The sequence below is a fragment of the Piliocolobus tephrosceles genome, chromosome 21, assembly GCF_002776525.5.
Source record: "Piliocolobus tephrosceles isolate RC106 chromosome 21, ASM277652v3, whole genome shotgun sequence".
Lineage (NCBI taxonomy): Eukaryota > Metazoa > Chordata > Mammalia > Primates > Cercopithecidae > Piliocolobus > Piliocolobus tephrosceles.
Window position 1 is genome coordinate 32,797,964 of NC_045454.1, and position 12,794 is coordinate 32,810,757.

The following is a 12,794-nucleotide window of genomic DNA, read 5'->3' on the forward strand; positions in this document are numbered from 1 at the left end:
GGCCCTTTCCTCAGCTGCCGCGAAGGTGCTCGGTTCTTCCGAGGAAGCTAAGGCCGCGTTGGGGTGAGGCCCTCACTTCTTCCGGCGACTAGCACCGCGTCCGGCAGCGCCAGCCCCACACTTGCCAGCGCTATGGCCTCCGTCTCCGAGCTCGCCTGCATCTACTCGGCCCTCATTCTGCACGACGATGAGGTGACTGTCACGGAGGATAAGATCAATGCCCTCATTAAAGCAGCCGGTGTGAATGTTGAACCTTTTTGGCCTGGCTTGTTTGCAAAGGCCCTGGCCAATGTCAACATTGGGAGCCTCATCTGCAATGTAGGGGCTGGTGGACCTGCTCCAGCAGCTGGTGCTGCACCAGCAGGAGGTCCTGCCCCCTCCACTGCTGCTGCGCCAGCTGAGGAGAAGAAAGTGGAAGCAAAGAAAGAAGAATCCGAGGAATTTGATGATGACATGGGCTTTGGTCTTTTTGACTAAATCTCTTTTATAACGTGTTCAATAAAAAGCTGAACTTGAAAAAAAAAAAAAAAGATAACATCGGAAACATTCTTCGAGGCATTGGCTTACGCAGAGATTTCATGACCAATAACCCAAAACCAAATACAACAAAAACAAAGATCAATAAATGTGACCTAATTAAACTAAAAAGCTTCTGCAATTTGGGAGGCCAAGGCGGGCGGATCACGAGGTCAGGAGATTGAGACCATCCTGGCTAACACCGTGAAACCCCGTCTCTACTAAAAATACAAAAAAAAATTAGTCGGGCATGGTGAAGGGCACCTGTAGTCCCAACTACTCGGGGGGCTGAGGCAAGAGAATGGTGTGAACCTGGGAGGTGGAGCTTGCAATGAGCCGAGATGGCACCACTGCACACCAGCTAGGGCGACAGAGCAAGACTCTGTCTCAAAAAAAGGAAAAAAAAAAAAAAAAAAAAGACTACACATTGGGTACTGTGTACACTGCTTGGGATATAGGTGCACTAAAATCTCAGAAATCACCACTAAAAAGTTTTTCATGTAATCAGACATCACCTGTAGCCGCAAAGCCGTTGATATAATAATAAAAACAAATCTCCGCCCCCAAAGTCCCATAAGATTAAGTTTATATCTTTGGCATTTAATTTTTTTAAAAAGGGTCTCTGTCATCCAGGATGGAGTGAAGTGGCTTGATCACAGTTCATTGCACTCTCGATCTCCTGGGCTCAGGCAATTCTCCTACCTCAGCTTCCTGGGTAGCTGGTACTACAGATGCAGGTAACCATGCCGAGCTAATTTTTGTATTTTTTGTAGACATGGGGTTTTGCCATGTTGCCCAGGCTTGCCTCCAATCCCTGGGCCTAAGCAGTCTTTGTGCCTTGGCCTTTCACAATTCTGGAATTATAAGCGTGAGCCACCATATCCAACTAGACTCTTATTTTTATGTGATATAGAAAAGCTAAACATATTTAGATCTGCTAGTTAACAGAGAATTTGAAAAAAATCTATTAAAAATATAAAATGTTTTTTGTCTACAAATACTGATACCAAACAGTTCAAAATTATTTACTAGAGATTTCACTAAAAATTAGGTTTTTAAGAGTTAATGTAATTAATATACATAATTAAAACTACTGGATCTAAGAAAAACAATTTTGCATAGTGTGCAAACAAAAGCAAAAATATGTTTTCAATGAAGAAAGTTAAAAATATTTTGTCTTGTTTGAAATTACTTAAAGATTGTCTCAAATTGAGAAAATAAAAAGAACGTAGATAAAAATAAAATACAGAAAGTTTAAAAAGTAATTAAAAGAAGCCTGGGCGCGGTGGCTCATCCCTATAATCCCAGCATTTTGGGAGGTCGAGGCGGGCGGATCACCTGAGGTCAGGAGTTGGAGACCAGCTTGACCAACATGGAGAAACTCCGTCTCTACTAAAAATACAAAATTAGCCCGACATGGTGGCGCACGCCTGTAATCCCAGCTACTCGGGAGACTGAGGCAGGAGAATCACTTGAACCCGGGAGGCAGAGGTTGCAGTGAGGAGAGACTATGCCATTGCTCTCCAGTCTGGGCAACAAAAGCGAAACTCCCTATCAAAAAAGAAAAAAAAAAAGGTAATTAAAAGAGATTATAAACTATGTATGGAAATCTAGAGAGGTCAAAATGATAGATTTGGTGGATTTATTTATAAAGTTTTGTGAAAATTAGCTTTTAATTTTTTTAATTTTAATTTTAATTTTTTGAGACAGAGTCTTGCTGTGTCACCCAGGCTGGAGTGCAGTGGCGTAATCTCGGCACACTGCAACCTCCACTTCCTGGGTTCAAGTGATTCTCCTGCTTAGCCTCTCTGGTAGCTGGGACTATATCACACCCGGCTAATTTTTGTAATTTAGTAGGGACATGATTTTGCACAATGGCCAGGCTGTCTCGAACTCCTAACCTCAGGTGATCTGCCTGCCTCGACCTTCCAAAGTATTGGGATTACAGGTGGGAGCCACTGTGCCTGGCCAAAATTAGCTTTAGTATTGATAACACACTAATCGAAAAGTAAAAGTTGATTTTTTCTTGGAACAAAAATTTTATGTATTATTACTATAACACAATAACATATTTTTATTCACTTTTTGAATTAATTTAAAAAGAGACAGAGTAGAGGTAGGGTTTTTCTCGTGCTGTCTTTCTTGGGTCATTTGATTGTAAAACTAAATTTCCTGCATCAAACAGTAAACGGTTTTGTTTTTATAAATCTTCTAATAGGCCAGGCACCGTGGCTCACGCCTATAATCTCAGCACTTTGGGAGGCGGAGGCAGGTGGATCACCTGAAGTCAGGAGTTCGAGATCAGCCTGGCCAATATGCCAAAAGCCCGTCTCTACTAAAATACAAAAATTAGCCAGGCAAGATGGTGGGTGCCTGTAGTCTCAGCTACTCTGGAGGCTGAGGCAGGAGAATTGCTTGAACCTGGGAGGCAGAGGTTTCAGTGAGCCAAGATCACGCCACTGCACTCCAGCCCAGGTGACAGAGGGAGACTCTGTCTCAATAAATAAATAAATAAATAAAATCTTTTACTACTTGCTTTGGCTAAATGAATGATTATTATTCAATAGTGGCCTGTGATCCCATTTTGTTCAAGTATTTTAACTCTTTGACATATTTGGCAGACTTCCCAAAATTAAAATTCAGCTTAAAAGTTGTGTGTATTTGACCCCTAACATTTGAATGCTACAGCGATCCAATGCAACATCCAAAAGAGTGATAAACAGAATCCTTTGATGTGTTAAATTACACGGAAAGCACTGTCAAATTTAAAAGTATGACCTTTATCACCTTATATTTTAATAAATGTTATGCTATTCATTTCAAAATTATATGAAATCTCTAAAAATCTAATATACCTGAGTATATGCTATTAGTAATAATTATGGTTACTATGATAAATTATTATAGACCACAAGTATAATCATTTTTTTCATTTGTTTCTTCATAATCATTTGAAGTCATTTCCATAGTTAATGGTTTAATTCTGATGTAGTTTCTAAAAACTTCAAAAGCACATAACATCCTAGAGGAGCGTGTCTTTAAAGAGGTTCATGAAAAGATGAAAAGGGTCCACAAAGTTAAGTACAGGCTTCTGATAATTTTAGGATCATATTATTTGGACTGGCCAGGGATTGTGAGAATTCAAACGAAGAGAGAGACTCTTAAAAACTGTCAGCCCAGGCCGGGGTGTGGTGACTCACGCCTGTAACCCCAGCACTTTGGTAGGCCGAGGTGGGCAGATCACCTGAGGTCAGGAGTTGGAGACCAGCCTGGCCAACATGAAGAAACCCCATCTCTACTAAAAATACAAAATTAGCTGGGCATAGTGGCACATGCCTGTAATCCCAGCCACTTGGGAGACTGAGGCAGGAGAATCGCTTGAACCCATGAGGCGGAGGTTGCGGTGAGCCAACATCGTGCCATTTCCAGCCCGGACAACAAGAGAGAAACTCCATCTCGAAAACCAAACCAAACCAAACAAAAAACCAAAACAAGCAAACAAAAAAACCTATGAGCCCAGACAAGACAAAAATTGACCATTACAAAAGTAATCTGCCACATTTTAAAGTTATATCAGCCAGTATAGAAATGTTTTAGATATGCTTTTTAAATAAACTCTGTGGTCCAAGTCAAATTAACTATGATAACCTCTCAGGAATAGTGGTGTGCACCTAAATTGGGGGAAAGTAACCCAATGTTTAAGAAATGTTTAAGAAGTGTTTAAGGAGACATAAATTTAATGTTAAGTGTGGACTCACGGAGAACCTAGGCAGCCACTTGATTTTTCCTGAGTTCTTTTTTCAAATTAAATTAATTTTTTTTTTTTTTTTTTTTTTGAGATGGAGTTTCACTCTTGTCACCTAGGCTGGAGTGCAATGGCATGATCTCTGCTCACTGCAACCTCCACCTCCCAGGTTCAAGCAATTCCCCTGCCTCAGTCTCCCAAGTAATTGGGACAACAGGTGGCTACTACCATACATAATTTTTGTAATTTTAGTAGAAATGGGTTTCACCATGTTAGGCAGGCTGATCTCGAACTCCTGACCTCATGATCCGCCTTCTTCAGCCTCCCAAAGTGCTGGGATTACAGGTGTGAGCCTCCGTGTTCGGCCCCTATTCCTGAGTTCTTGAAGTTTCCATTATTAAAAACTCTGCATTTCACTACTCATCACAGAAAAGATAAAGTAATTCACATTAAATATAAATTTTGTGTGTATGTGTGTGTGTGTGTGGTGACGATTCTAAATTACTACACTAAGTTAAGACCAATTTTTTTTATCAAACTTATAATTCTTAGAAGATAATTCAGTTTATGTATGTTTCTGCTACCTTGTGGGCCATTTAAACATTTATACAGAAATTGTCTTTTTTTTTTTTTTTTTGAGACAGAGTCTCACTCTGTGGCCCAGGCTGGAGTGCAGTGGCAAGATCGCAGCTTACTGCAACCTCGACCTCTTGGATTCAAGCAATTCTTCTGCCTCAGTCTCCCAAGTAGCTGGGACTACAGGCACGTACCATCATGCCTAGCTAATTTTTGTATTTTTAGTAGAAACGGGGTTTCACCATATTGGCCAGGCTGGTCTCGAACTCCTGACCTCATGATCCACCCGCCTCAGCCTCCCAAAGTGTTGGGATTACAGGCATGAGACACCTCGCCGGGCTTTTTTTTTTTTTTTTTTTTTTTTTTTGAGACTGAGTTTCACTCATGTTGCCCAGGCTGGAGTGCAATGGCGCGATCTTGGCTCACTGCAACCTCTGCCTCATGGGTTCAAGCAGTTCTCCTGCCTCAGCCTCCCGTGTAGCTAGGATTACAGGGCGCGCTAGTACACCCAGGTGATTTTTGTGTTTTTAGTAGAGACGGGATTTTATCATGTTAGTATGGTCTGGAACTCCTGCCCTCTGGGGATTGTCACACCTCAGTCCCAAAATACTGGGATTACAGACATGAGCAATGGACAGAAAACTGCACACCTGGCAACTGTCATTTTTAATGCATGTTTTCTGGTAGTATAAAAGCTTTCTGATGCAAGAAGGATGATATTTTAACAGTAGCTAAAAGAAAAGGTGTCCAATTACAAAGATATTTATTTCACTAGAAAAGTTGTAAAACTGTTAAATAAGGTATTACAGATATAATCGTACTGAGCAAAGCTAACTAAATTCACTAGATTGCTTTTGTAATTGCAATTGATGACAGTCGGATCCACCTAGAGTGGAAAAAATGTGTTGACCTTTATAAAAGGTCATTGGAAGCCTTTTGTTTTTTGTTTTTTTTTTGAGACAGAGTCTCACTCTGGCCCAGGCTGGAGTGCAGTGGCCGATCTCGGCTCACTGCATCACTGCAAGCTCCGCCTCCCGGGTCCACGCCATTCTCCTGCCTCAGCCTCCCGAGTAGCTGGGACCACAGGTGCCTGCTACCTTGCCCGGCTAGTTTTTTTGCATTTTTTAGTAGAGACGGGGTTTCACCGTGTTAGCCAGGATGGTCTCGATCTCCCGACCTCGTGATCTGGCTGTCTCAGCCTCCCGAAGTGCTGGGATTACAGACTTCAACCACCGCGCCCGGCTTTTTTTTTCTTTTCAACTAAAGTTGTGCTAAATAAAAGAATGTATCTAGTTTACTTACTGGATAAACAAAGAAGCATCTGTGCAGTTGCTAGTATTTGTAGTTGCACATGGAAAAATACATCGAGTATTACAGAGATTCCATTGTAGGAAATTAATGAACAGACTGCTTGGTTGAAATGAGTAGACCATTTAACAAGCTAATTATTTGATCTATTTAATCTTGGTTGGTTCATGAAGTCCTTGGTTAGAAAGCATACTTCAGGCCTGCAGCGGTGGCTCACACCTGTAATTCCAGCACTTTGGGAAGCCGAGGCAGGATCACCGGTCAAAATTCGAGACCAGCCTGGCCAAAATGGTGAAACCCTGTCTCTACTAAAAATACAAAAATTAGCCGGGTATAGTGACACATGCCTGTAATCCCAGCTACTTGGGAGGCTGAGGCAGGAGAATCACTTGAACCCAGGAGGCAGAGGTTGCAGTGAGCTGAGATCGTGCCATTGCACTCCAGCCTAGGTGACAAGAGTGAGATTTCATCTCAAAAGAAAAAAAAAAAAAGCATACTTCTAGCTCTTGACATTATTTTCCTGATAGTCAAAATAATAGTCTCCCTAGTGCACTCTTTTGTCTCAAAAGTTATAAATCTTTGCATGCAGTCATCTCAAGTGGTCTGTCTTTAACTGGAATGATGAAAACTTGAAGATGTATGTGACCATAAGAACACCATAACCTATGAATGACCTGATAAGAATGGAAACCTAAAATAATGGAAACTGAGAGTGACACTAAGACCCTAAGTTTTGGTGACACTCTGACCTATGTGAAAACTTAATCAAAAGGGGGAAATTTTTTAAACAAAATTATTCGAGGCCATCATTCTGGACTGAGCTTGTTCACTAGGCCCAAACAGACCAAACCAAACCAAAATGGAGTCATTCATGCTAAATGTGACATAGTCAAACTGCAAATTTAAAGAAATAGGTAGATTCTAAAACTGGCCACGTCTTGTTTTTCTTTGGTAGAAAGCAGATTTCGATACAAGGAGGTTTCTTCTACTGTAATCATTTTAAAAAATAATAACCTGAAGTACTTGTTTTCACTTTATAAAACCCACAGTTCTGCTATTTTATAGTGGAATTTGAGACTAAATAAGTACATTTGTAATGGTGATAAAGTAATATCAATGTCTAAAGTTTTGGTTTATTTCTTGAAATTGAGGAGATAACCAAAAGGGAGGTATTGCTAAATTAATTATAGCCTAAAGCTGACCCCTTTTATGTTTAATTTTGGTTAATAGGATTTTCTGTACATAGTAAATGAAAACCTAGCTGAATGTGTACATAGATTGTAACCTATTCTTGTATCAACCACTGTGTTTTTGCCAATAAAAGAACATCAACTGGTCAAACCATATTCAAATAAGGCAAATCCCAAGCTGTAATAAATCTGGCTGTTTCTGTACCTCACTTCTATTTCCTGTATATCACTTTGCTTTTTCTGTACATAAATCTTTTTTTCCATGTGGCTGTGCTGGAGTCTCTCTGAGGCTACTAGGGACCCACAGGCTGCTTAATTTGCAAATTATTCTTTGCTCAATTAAACTATGTTAAACTTAATTTCTCTGAAGTTTTTCTCTTGTAAAAGTCTTCAAATGTTTCGTATGATAAAACAAAAGTAAGTGATGTGTTGTTGGGCTTTGATTATCTAAAATAAGTTATGTTTTCCAAATTACTCCATATCAGCTATGTCAGCTACTTTTTCCAAGTTATTGTATGTTCTTTCAAAATGCTTTTGCAATTTCTTTTTTGCTTTTGTTTTGTTTTGTTTGAGACAAACAAACAAAACACTCTGTCTCACTCTGTCACCCAGGCCGGAGTGCAGTGGTGTAATCAATCATGGCTTAATACAGCCTCCACCTTCCAGGTTTAAACGATCCTACCCTAGATGCCTGAGTATCACCATGCCTGGTTAATTTTTTTAATTTCTTTTATTGAGACAGGATCTTACTGTGTTGCCCAGGCTGCACTTGGACTCCTGAGCTTAAGTGATCCTCCCATCTCAGCCTCCCAAAGTTAAAATTACAGATATGAGCCACCATGTACCTCAGTAATTTCGTGAGATTTTTCCCAATAGTAAACAGTACTATGTGGGCACAAATCTAAAAGCAATCTGGTTTCTATTTTTGAAGTGTCACTTTCCAGGATTTTAAGAGTCTAGGGCAGCTACTTGAATAGTGCGCTCCATGGAGGTACACAGGCTTTGGAGTGATAGTCGATGCTGAGTCCCAGCCCAGCCACTTAGTAGCTGTGGGTGTTTGGAAAATTTCTTGATATGGAAGAGTTCTGTGGACCGCATATGAAGAAAAAGCAGAACGGGCTGGTGCGGTGGCTCACGCTTGTAATCCCAGCACTTTGGGAGGCCGAGGCAGGCAGATCACGAGGTCAGGAGATCGAGACCATCCTGGCCAACATGGTGAAACCCCGTCTCTACTATTAATACAAAAATTAACTCTGTGTGGTGGTGTGGGCCTGTAATCCCAGCTACTCAAGAGGCTGAGGCACAAGAATAGCTTGAACCACTGCACTCCAGCCTGGCGACAGAGCAAGACTCCCTCTCAAAACAAACAAACAAACAAACAACAGCAGAATGATACTGATTGCAAATATGGTAGCAATTTTTCATCCCTCCTGTATTCATGTCCATTGTCAGGTGCTTTTACAGCCATTCCCATCAATATCCAGAATCTATTTTCCAAACACTTGCTCTGGCTGGTCTTACTTGCTCAGGGCAGTAGAAACCTGGGAACATGACAATGTGTTAGTATGGGGCCTAGGGTCAAACAGTTTTGACTACTTCTGTTTTCCTTTTCTTTTCTCTCTCTGTTTTTTCTCTTTTTTTGAGAAGGAATTTTTCTCTGTCACCAAGGCTGGAGTGCAGTGGTATTATCTTGTCTCACTGCAACCTCCATCTCCCAGGTTCAAGCAATTCTCCTGACTCAGCTTCCCGAGTAGCTGAGACTACAGGCATGTGTCACCGTACCCAGCTAATTTTTGTATTTTTAGTAGAGACAGGGTTTCACCATGTTGGCCAGGCTGGTCTCAAACTCCTGACCTAAGGTGATCCACCTGCCTTGGCCTACTAAAGTTCTGGGATTACAGGTGTGAGCCACCATGCCAGGCCTGCTTCTGTTTTTCTTTCAGAATGCTGCCATCTTCATGAAACAAGCCCATATTAGCCAGCTGGAGGATAAGATACCATAGGGAGGAGAAGCAAGGTGCCCCTGTTGACAGCCCAAGACGCAGAAGCTCATCCCTAGAAGAGAGCTGCCTTCCTAGTCAATGAGCAGCTCATGATACATGTCTGAAGGAGTTCAGCTAAGAACAGAAGAATGGCCTTCTGTTCCTAGAGTTCTTAGAGAGAAGAATGGCTAAATGACCGAGCAGTTCAATTATGAGCTAATCAGTTTTGGGATGGTTTGTTATGCTGCCAAAGGTAACTAATACATGCACCCAGTGCAGATAGAATGCCAAGATTTCATGACAAATTGATTACTAGTTACCTTCTAATGCTGAGCACCATAAAAGTACTGATATTTTTCCCTATTTAAAGTTAGATGTCTTGTAAGATAATGTTGAGAAATGCAGAACTATTATTGCTGGGTGTGGTGGCTCATGCCTGTAATTCCAGCACTTTGGGAGGCCAAGGTGGGGCAGATCACCTGAGGTCGGAAGTTCGAGAGCAGCGTGACCAACATGGAGCAACCTCATCTCTACTAAAAATACAGAAAGTTAGCCGGGCATGGTTCCACATATCTGTAATCCCAGCTACTCCTCAAGAGGCTGAGGTAGGAGAATCTCTTGAACCCGGCGGCAGAGGTTGCTGTGAGCCGAGATCATGCTATTGCACTCCAGCCTGGGCAACAAGAGCAAAACTCAGTCTCCCAAGAGCAAAACTCAATCTCAATAAATAAATAAATAAATAAATAAATAAATAAATGCAGAAATACATGTGGACATGTATGCATGTGATTGGTGCTTATATTCACTCAGTTTCTCACACCACAGGAGAAAACAGATAACCACAGCCTGACCATTAGGGTCAAGGCCAAAGAGCAAAATAAGTTTGCCTTTAATCTGTTTTCTTCCTATGTAAACATTAAAGTTCCAGACTGCGAACAGATCTGAAAGACATAGAGTTTTCTTCCCCTGTGACCCCATCATCCTTTGTTCAGTGTCTGTTCTCTGAAAGAAGGGTGGGCAGCAGGTGGTAAGCAGTGGTTTACCTGTGGTTATTTCATTCCTGTGGCCCTCAGGTGTGGTATTGATTGAGGTCTTCGGCTCACTCTTTATTTTTACTTTTCAGTCAGGTCGTTTGTTTTATTGTTGTTTGAAAACCATTTCTATATTTTGGATAACAATCCTTATCAGATATGTCTTTTGCAAATATTTCTTCCATACTGTGTCTTTCTTTTCATTCTCTACAGTGTCTTTCACATAGCAAAAATACTTAATTTTGGTAAATTTGACATCAATTTTTTACTTTTAGAAAATGAACTCGTGGTATTTTATCTAAATTATAATTGCTAAATCCGGGGTAATCTAGATTTTCTCTAATTACATTCTAGGAATTTTATAGTTTTGCATTTTAAATTTAGGTATGTGATCCATTTGTGTTAGTTTTTATGAGGCTGTAATGTTTGTGATTCATGCTTTTGTATGTGGATGTCCAATTGTTTTAGCATCATTTGTTGAAAGGATTCTCTTGGCTGCATTACAACTGCCTTTAGTCTTTTATCAAAGATTCATTCAGCATATTAATATGAGCTTACCTCTGGGCTCTGCATTCATTCCATCAACTGATTTGTCTATTCTTTTACCAATATCACACTCTCTTGATTACTATAGCTTTATATTTAAGCTTGAAGCTGAGTGGTGTCTCAGTCATCCAATTTTATGTTCTCCTGCAATATTGTGTTGGCTATTCTAGGTCTTTAGCCTCTACATGTAAACTGATTCTAGGTTTTTGCTTGTACATATAAACTTTAGAATCAGTTTGTCAATTGCCCCAAAAGAAGTTGGTGGAATTTTGTTTAAGGTTGTATTGCATCACAGATCAAGCTAGGAAGGACTGACATCTTGACAATATGGAGTATTTGCATTCATGATCATGTTGTATCTCTCCACTATTTTTTTCTTCTTCTGATTTCTTTTATTAGATAAAAGTCTTTCCGGCCGCGCGCGGTGGCTCAAGCCTGTAATCCCAGCACTTTGGGAGGCCGAGACAGGCGGATCACGAGGTCAGGAGATAGAGACCATCCTGGCTAACACGGTGAAACCCCATCTCTACTAAAAAAAAAATACAAAAAACTAGCCGGACATGGTGGCGGGTGCCTGTAGTCCCAGCTACTGGGGAGGTTGAGGCAGGAGAATGGCGTAAACCCGGGAGGCGGAGCTTGCAGTGAGCCAAGATCCAGTCACTGCACTCCAGCCTGGGCGACGGAGTGAGACTCCGTCTCAAAACAAACAAACAAAAAAACAAACAAACAAACAAAAAAAAGTCTTTCTTTTTTCCTTGTTTTTTTTTTTTGAGACGGAGTCTGGCTCTGTCGCCCAGGCTGGAGTGCAGTGGCCGGATCTCAGTTCACTGCAAGCTCCGCCTCCCAGGTTCACGCCATTCTCCTGCCTCAGCCTCCCGAGTAGCTGGGACTACAGGTGCCCGCCACCTCGCCCTGCTAGTGTTTTTTTTGTGTGTTTTTTGGTAGAGACGGGGTTTCACCGTGTTAGCCGGGATGGTCTCGATCTCCTGACCTCGTGATCCGCCCGTTTCGGCCTCCCAAAGTGCTGGGATTACAGGCTTGAGCCACCGCGCCCGGCCTCTTTTTTCTTCTTCTTCTTCTTCTTTTTTTTTTTTTTTTTGCTTGGAAAGAGTCTCACTCCATCCCCCAGGCTGGAGTTCAGTGATGCAATCTTGGCTCACTACAACCTCCACCTCCCGGTTCAAGTGATCCTTCTGCCTCAGCCTCCCAAGTAGCTGGGACTACAGGCGTGTGCCACCGTGCCAGGCTGATTCTTGTATTTTTAGTAGAGATGGTATTTCACCATGTTTATTGGTACTTTCACCATGTTATTTCTCCTGCCTCAGCCTCCTGAGTGGCTGGGATTACAGCTGAACCCGGGAGGTGGAGGTTGCCGGTGAGGTGAGAGCACACCACTGCACTCCAGCCTGGGCAACAGAGTGAGACTCTGTCTCAAAAACAAACAAATAAACAAACAAAAGTTTCAATATAGGCATAAAACATCTGTTAATTTACATTATAGAACATCCTCTTAAGATTAGTTTTATTGCCAGGCGCGGTGGCTCAAGCCTGTAATCCCAGCACTTTGGGAGGCTGAGGCGGGCGGATCATGAGGTCAGGAGATCGAGACCATCCTGGCTAACACGGTGAAACCCCGTCTCTACTAAAAAATACAAAAAACTAGCCGGGCGACGTGGTGGGCGCCTGTAGTCCCAGCTACTCGGGAGGCTGGGGCAGGAGAATGGAGTAAAACCCGGGAGGCGGAGCTTGCAGTGAGCTGAGATGGGGCCACTGCACTGCAGCCTGGGCCACAGAGCGAGACTCCATCTCAAAAAAAAAAAAGATTAGTTTTATTTCTTATAACAAAGAATTTTTATTTGTTTCTTTTTTTTTTTTTTATAAACAACATCTTACTTTGTCA

At 41.6% G+C, this 12,794-nt stretch overlaps 1 pseudogene across 1 annotated transcript; it reads left to right on the forward strand.

Moving 5' to 3' along the window:
• LOC111524854 lies at positions 1–514 on the forward strand (annotated as a pseudogene). Its single transcript, XR_002725887.2, has one exon. The product of XR_002725887.2 is annotated as a 60S acidic ribosomal protein P1 pseudogene (transcript).
• The last annotated feature ends 12,280 nt before the right edge of the window (positions 515–12,794 follow it).